This window comes from Glycine max, chromosome 7 (genome assembly GCF_000004515.6).
Source record: "Glycine max cultivar Williams 82 chromosome 7, Glycine_max_v4.0, whole genome shotgun sequence".
NCBI classification, from domain to species: domain Eukaryota; kingdom Viridiplantae; phylum Streptophyta; class Magnoliopsida; order Fabales; family Fabaceae; genus Glycine; species Glycine max.
Window position 1 is genome coordinate 10,092,906 of NC_038243.2, and position 6,252 is coordinate 10,099,157.

The window sequence follows — 6,252 nt, forward strand, 5'->3', positions numbered from 1 at the left end:
AAAATAATAAGAGAAAAATATATAATCGGCACAGTAACCTTGCATGCAAGCAATATGTAACTCAATGTTGGAAAGCCTTAACGACAAAGAGAGCCTCTAACTTCCACACGGTAAGTTCTAAAGTCAAGATAGCAATGAATACACTCACTCTCTCTCTCTCTCTCTCTCTCTCACCCCATTAATATTACCAATTGCATATCTCATTCTCACAGTTCAGTTTCGAAGCCCAGAAAACAGAACTTGCATCAATCAAAAGAAAATTCAATTCATATATACTAGCTATAACTTGCATATGATATGATATGATATTTACAAGGGTGGGAGAATGAGGGTGTGGGGAATGTCGCCTTGGCTCGAGAGATCTATATGATATGATGTGTCCATGCATTCACTAATCATCAGTTTGTGAGTGTTTTCTCGGACCAGGCTTCATTCCCCTCACTCCCTCCTCTCTCGCTAGATCGATCTTCTTTTAATTAATCTTTTGCTCATGCTGCATGCACATTATATTGCACGTATAATGTATTCAATTCATGCACACTCTATCTCTTCTTAGCTATTTTCCAATCTCTTACATCTTTCATACATAGGGGCAATAACTACGTATACCAAGAACCAGTGATGTATACCAAATTTGGAGATGCTTGCTTGGTATGCACTTTTCATTATTTCTCATCTCATTATTATTGCTGAAAGGAATGCATATATTCATATATGTATAATAAATTTAGGCTGAAACTATTGCCTGTACTTTCTTTTTTTGGATGGGGGTATGGCATAAAATGATTTCCCACAGCTTCAGAAAAATCATTGCTTATTGAGGAATGGATATTAAAAATGAGTTGTATAGGAAACTAGATTGGGCTCTGGTGAGACTGGGCCCATTAAACCAGAGCTAAGTCTATTGAGGGCTTCATTTAAGGGTTTGAATGAGTGTGGGTGAATTGGAGAGAAAGCTGTGTTATCTTCATATTTGCAAATTCTGATCGACTTGACATGTCTTAGGATATGATCCCTTAATAGAAGACTTGTATAATAAACTATTGTAATTTTATATGAATTTAATTAGGATACGTAGATAATGTAAGTTTTTTTACACTAGTTCAATCATAAATTGATTTTTTTTGTAATAATTACTTTAAATATATCATATTTAAACTAATTTTTAATTAGTTGAGAATATACATTTTTTTTACTTAATTTAACAGTATATCCAAATTAAATTCTTTTATATTGCCACAAGAAAAAGGGCATTGTAATTCTAGCATGCATAAACAAAAATTGGTACATGCTAAGTGCTGTTTGTTATCAAACTCCTTTCTTTATGCAGGTCAAGATATATATCATGGTTATTTTTTCATCAGTATTCTAATCCTTAAGGTTACTTCCTGACAAGTGCTTTTACAGCCTTTGTTTCTGAATTTCACAGAGTGAGCTAAAGTACGTTAACCAATAAAATGCTGATTATTCATATAGCTGATAAGAGGCTACTTTTTTCCTCTCGTTTTCTCGGTTTAAGTGTCACCAACTGCATGTACAAATAACACTGAATATGGTTGTAAAATGTTCAATCAAATGTTCACATAATAACAACAAAAAATGGTTGTGTTTATAGGTAATTTCGTAATCATTGATGCTTGTATGTGTGAATGCTGTACAAGTACTTCACTAATATAATGCATTCATTTTGTGAAGTCTGCTGGCAATTTGACTTTGCTAACCTTTTCAAAGAAAGATCGGCTTACACTTACAAATTAAGAAGATGAACTGGGTTGCCTTCTAGCTTGAGGTGGATTCAATTGATGGTGTTATCTTCTTATCAAGGTTTTAGAAAATAGTCCGCAGTTTCAGCCATGTTATATATCTTCGCAATTTTATTGCAATCACAATTAAAGCCACATCAATTAATTTCTCCGTAATTTCTCACAATGTCAACAATCGAGACAAAACTACAACCGTAGTTTAAAATAGATTTCACCCCTCGCTTGCATGTACACTTTGGCACTTGAGTAAGAAAATATAAAAGGGGAGTGAATGAGAGTTCAAATGAGAAAGTATAGTGCCCTATATATTGTGGAATGCAAGGAAAATTCAAGGGGATGACTATTGTGAGAAATACATTCTTATATGAGAATGAGAATAAATATCTTAACCGTTAGATTAGCGTAAATGACAGATTAAAAAAAAGAAATTGAGATTAAGAAACCTAAATTAAGCACTCACGAAACCTCCTTTCTTTGCCCTACCTCTGAAATTCTCCAAACTTTTGTTGCACTGGACGACGTGCCTATGAGTGAGGGGATTATGGCCACATTGCTACATGACGTGTGCCTTCACATCTTTTGGAGAGGCATTGTTGCCATTGTTATTGTTATCTTGGGGTAGTGAACAGGAGTTGAGTTTATATATGATGGAGGGTGCAGTGCAGGCAAAGATTAATCTTGCATTAGAGCACATTCACATATATAAGCAGACACATTTGACTACACTCTTTCAAATCTCTAGAATCTACCACTCTTTCAAAACTCTCTGTTGAGGACTAGACATCAAAATTAGATGGTGCTCTAACATTTAATCTGAAGCAAGAACATAAACATAAATTATTAAGAGCAACCTTGAAGCTAAGAGAGTAAAATTTGAGTAGGAACTCCTTAGATTTGCTGTCAATGTTCTTGTAAGAGCGCTCTAACATGATAATCAATTTAAGTGAAGAAAAAGAACATGTTGAGGTTGAAATTGAGCTTCTTAAGGGCAACATTGAATCGTGGGAAAGAAATCAATTCACTCAAATATGAGCTTCTAGTTATTGCGGCGCATAAAAACCACATATATGGAAGTTGCATTGCTTGTGTTGCTCTCTTCTATCCATTCATGCAACAATGTGTTTGTTTTTACTGTTTCACCTGTAGCTTTATATTTATTGGTAATTGTTCTTTACCCAAAGTGTGGTGCTTCCAGTTTTCCAATTTAATATCAACTGTGTCATATGACTTGTTATGAAATAGATGTCTATTTTTGGACTCGATCTATGAGTTTTGTATAAATTTTTCATTTGGTACTTGCAAAATATAAACTGTTTTAGTTGGTGCAGAGTGCTTTTTTGTTATGAAATTCTAGTTCCTTTATACCACTTGATTTTTGGCAGTGAACTTATGCTACTTTGATACGTGACGTGGATTGTATGCAAATTAATATGGATACGTGAAAGAATAAGTTGGAAAGTTGGGTTTGGAGATTCTTTGACGGGGGTTATAGTTTATTTGTTTCTTCTTGATAAATAGATTGTAGCCTTTTGTCTTGATTCACTATTGTAAATAAACAAAACAAAATGAATTAATTTTATAAAAGTTGTTCAATAAACAATATGATCAACAATGAATCAAAAATTAAGAAATATAGGAAACAAAATAAACAAAATTGCATTGATGCTAGAACAAAATATGAATTGAAAATCCAAATATTACTACTCTATTAAAAAAAAAGTTTCCCTTTTCAATAAAACCTGCAAAGTAAATTAACCAAATTATATTTAAGGTTTACAATTAACCAAAATCCATTGAAATCTTTGTGATTCTATCTGTAAGTAGTTCTGTGTGCCTTTGTGATTCTATTGCAGAATTGAATCTCATCCAGAATTCTACCAAACTAAGGTTCTTATTCAAGTAATTACCTAATAATGAATTTTCACTCAGCCAAAAATTTATTTTTGAAATAAGCAGGTATCCACATACTTCGCATATCATATATTTGTGAAAGCCAACCATTTTCTTCTAACTTAAAATCACAAATAATAGCTTTCCATGTTAGTTCAAATTCTTTTGAAGACTCAGAATTCCAAATATAAGACTTAAAAGGACTATGAAAATCAATATTGGCATTCAAGGAAGCACCTACCTTCTGAGTTTTTTAAGAATGTGCCACATACAAAATTTGTGAGAAATACCGGTGAAAACCTTTTTCCATTGCAATCTTCATAGTTGGGTCCTAATTTGTTATGATCACAATAGGTTTATGACCACCCATGGATTTCAAAAATGTTTCAAATAACCACTCAAATGATTCAGCTTTTTCATTTGCTAACAAGGCAACTCCAAAAGTTATACTATGTTGATAACGGTTTATGCCGTTGAATGGTGCAAAAACCATACAATACTTATTTGTATCGTATGTGGTATCAAATGAAACCACGCCTCCGAACAAAGAGTAATTTTTTCGACAAAGACCGTCTGCCCAAAACACATATTTTAGCCTCCCTTCATCATCAACCTGAAGATCATAGTAAAATGAATTGTTTATCTCATGTTTCCTCCTGAAATTCTCAACAAACATATGGTCATCAGTGTCTTTAATCAGGCCTTTCAAGCCCGTAGAATAATTCTGGAGATCCTTTTTTGTCCATCCTATATTGTCATAATTCCTAATCTACTCTTTCATTATCTGATAAGCTTTTGAAGGCCCTACATTAGCTTTATCAAAGCAAAGCAATAAATTCTTATGAACATTCTTTACATTTCTTGCAGACTTAAGAAATTGCTTCTTTGTAGGTGTGGCTAATGCATGTTTGTGGCCTTCATAAAATTGAAAAACTTTATATTTTCCATCTGTTGTCCTCTTGAAAACAATCTTTGCATTACACCCTTCCCTTGTTTGTTTTCTCCATCTGATTTTTGGCATTCTTTTTTCATCAACAAGAAATGCACTTATAGTCCTATTTTCTGCTTTGAAGCCTTGTCTTGAGCAGAGATAATATTTAAACTTTATTTCCCCATCTTTATATTTCACTTCGGTTGATCTGCATACATTGAAACCAACTTCAACTGCGTACGTTGTATAAAAGTTGTTGCCCTCTTCTAAAGTATCAAACATGTTGCCAACTATAGGCTTGAGTTGTTTATCACACTTGGGAACCCATCCTTGTAATGTGTACACGTGATCATTTAAGCCTTTTGACGGAGTAGTTACATTAACATCATTATAACTAATCTACATAGAAATATTTCTAATAAATAAAAAACAAAAAAAGGCCAATATAAAAACTTAATATCAATATTGTAAACTATAAAAGTATAATTGAACAAGAAAAACAAAACTCCTCATGAAATATGTTTGACTATCTTATTATCAACAAAAAAGATAAGCAATTAATTATTTAAATTATTTTTTGGTGTGGACCTACACATTCATGAGATGCTTCCTCGTGAAATATGTTTGATTATCATTAAATTATCAAGTGGTGGGGTTATGTATGAGGCAATATCAATTGCTCAAAGCTAGGGTTATGTCTAAAAAGAAATTATCATTTGATAATTGTGGTGGGATTATAACCGAGGTAATATGTGTAACATTCCATTTTTTTCATAAATAAATTTAAAAAGTTTTTTAGTAAAAATAATAAAAATAAATAAATAGAGTAAATAATAGGTCATAAATGTCCCTAGCTATAAGTAGCAACATGTTAGGTTTTTCAGACTAACTCCTCAGCCTTCTCTGTCTCTCATTTTCGTTTTTTCCCTTCTCCTCTCAAAACTCTTTCTTTTTCCAGCAGTTCACTAAACTTGTCTCAGAAAAATGACGATCTCGGACTCATTCACCGTTGGATCGTCGTGAAATTTAAACACCAGGTTCACAATCCAATTCCGAGCATTCTCAGTGCTGGGAATTTCAAAATCATGTCTGAGCTTATAGGAAAACCCTTCACATTGTAGCCTTTTAATTTCCCGTAGAAACCCAAAACTGTCTCGATAAAATTATGATCTCGGTTTCGTTAACCGTTGGATTTTCATGAAATTTGGATATGTTGTTCGAAATTCAATTTCGCACATTTCCACCGTTTGGATTTGCGAGATAATATTTGTGGAGGGAGAAAAAGGAATCGCATGAAGACAGTACAAGTGGAGGTTTCAATCTCTTCTCCGTCTCTCTGACGTTTGAAAATTCTATTGGAGCAGTCGGAGAAATAACTGAAGGAATCTCAGGGAACCGCTAGAGATGCTGCTATCGCTGGCTGAAGACACGTGAGTCCGCTCAGAGGTAAGGGATGAGTTATTCACACTTGGGAACTAGTGAGAACATGTGTAGGGATCTTTAGAGATATCAATTGGAATGAGTTTTTGGGTGTTTTTGCAATTTCATTTTATCGTTATAATTATTACAGTGAATTATATATGTTTGACAAACCAATTTTTGTGAAATTGATATGCTATTGTGTTGAGCGTGAACCCTATAAATAATACTTTTTCTAATTAATATGAA

At 33.2% G+C, this 6,252-nt stretch overlaps 1 non-coding gene across 1 annotated transcript; it reads left to right on the forward strand.

Annotated features, from left to right (window-relative positions):
* Nucleotides 1–324: 324 nt before the first annotated feature.
* MIR166S (microRNA MIR166s) lies at nt 325–448 on the forward strand. Its single transcript, NR_126726.1, has one exon. It is a non-coding gene; the product is annotated as a microRNA MIR166s (primary transcript).
* The last annotated feature ends 5,804 nt before the right edge of the window (nt 449–6,252 follow it).